The following is a 2,094-nucleotide window of genomic DNA, read 5'->3' as shown; positions in this document are numbered from 1 at the left end:
CCCTAAAGGCAATCAGAGCAACAACAAAAATAAATAAATGGGACCTGATTAAATTAAAAAGCTTCCACGCAGCCAATGAAAAAATCAATAGAGTGAATAGACAACCTACAGAATGGGAGAAAATATTTGCATGCTATACATCTAATAAAAAGCTAATAACCAGAGTCTATAAATAACTCAAGCAAATCAGCAAGAAAACATCAAAAAACCCCATTAAAAAGTAGGCAAAAAACATAAACAAAAGCTTTTCTAAAGAAGATAGACTAATGGCCAATAAACATGTGAAAAAACACTCAACATCTCTAATCATCAGGGAAATGAAAATTGAAACCATAATGAGATATCACCTAACTCCAGTGAGAATGGCTTTTATCAAAAAGTCCCAAGACAACAGATACTGTCATGGATGTGGAGAGAAAGGAATGCTTATACACTATTGGTGGCACTGCAAACTAGTTTAACCTCTATGGAAAGTAGTATGGAGACACTTCAAAGAACTAAAAGTAGACCTACCATTTATCCAGCAATCCCACGACTGAGTATTTACCCAAGGGAAAAAAAGACATTGTATAAAAAAAAGATATTTGCACTCAAACATTTATAGCAGCACAATTCACAATCCCAAAGATGTGGAAACAACCCAATGCCCATCAATACATGAGTGGATTAATAAAGTGGTATATGTATATCATGGAGCATTACTCAGCCATAAAAATGGTGAACTAATACCTTTTGTAACAACCTCGTTGGAACTGGAGACCATCCTTCTAAGTGAAGTTTTGCAAGAACGGAATAACGAACACTACATGTACTCACTATTAAATTGGCAATAAATGATCAACACTCATGTGTACATATGGTAGTAAAATTCAATGGAAATCAAGCAGGTGAGAGGGCAGAGGAGGGGATGGGTGAATTCACATCTAACAGGTACAAAGCACACTATCTTGGTGATGGGAACAACTATAACTTTGACTCAAACTGTACAAAAGTAATTCATGTAACCAAAACATTTGTACCCCTGTAATATTCTGAAATATATATGAAAAGACACATATATGTTAAAAGTAAAGGTATGAAGAAAGATGTACCATACTAACACTAATCAAAAGAAAGCTGGTCTAGGTATGCATATTAGGCAAAGCTGATGTATTAGCCAGTGTCCTCCAGAAAAACAGAACCAACAGGATTTACATAGATGATAGATTGATAGATGGATAGATAGATAGATTTAATATGAGGAATTGGCTTACATGATTATGGAGCCTGACAAGTCTCAAGAACTGCAGTTGGAAGGCTGGAAAACAGCAGGGCCAATGGTATAGTTATAGTCTAAGTTCAAAGGGCTAAGAACCAGGAAAGCCAAAGGCTTAGTTCCAGTCTAAATGAAGGCAAGCTTGAGACCCAGCAAGAGCCAATGTTCAGTTCATGTCCCAAGGCAGAAAAAAAAAGTATCCCAGGTCAAAGGCAGTTAGGCAGGAGGAATTCCCCTTACTTAGCCATTTTTGTTCTATTCAGTCCTTTATCTGTTTGTATTAAGCCCATCCACATTAAGAAGAGCATCTTCTGTACTGAGTCTACTGATTCAAATGTTAATGTCACCCAGAAACGCCTTCACAAACACTCCCAGAATAATGCTTCACCAAATATCTCCACAACACTTGGCCCAGTCAAGCTGACACACAAAGTTAATTATCACAACAGAATTCAGAGCAAAAGATAATTATGAGGAATAAAGAGGCACATTATATAAGAATAAAAGGATCAACTCTCCAAAAAAAGACAAAACAATCCTGATGTATATGTACCCACAACAGAGATCATCTAAGTATATGAGGCAAAAACTGATAGAACTGCAAGGAGAAATAAATAAATCCATTATTATAGTTAGAGACTTCAAACCCCTCTATCAGTAATTGGTAGATCGATCTGGTAGAAAATCAATAAGGGCATGGTTGAACTGAACAGCACTATCAATCAACTGGATCTAATTTATATTTATAGAATATACTTTATCCAACATCACCAGAATATACATTCTTCTGAAGCTCATATGGCCACATTCTAGTCCATAAAACATGTTTTAACAAGTTT

Source organism: Propithecus coquereli, unplaced genomic scaffold (assembly GCF_000956105.1).
Source record: "Propithecus coquereli isolate 6110/MARCELLA unplaced genomic scaffold, Pcoq_1.0 Scaffold414, whole genome shotgun sequence".
NCBI classification, from domain to species: Eukaryota; Metazoa; Chordata; class Mammalia; order Primates; family Indriidae; genus Propithecus; species Propithecus coquereli.
The sequence above is the reverse complement of the archived record's forward strand: the minus strand, read 5'-3'. Positions refer to the sequence as shown.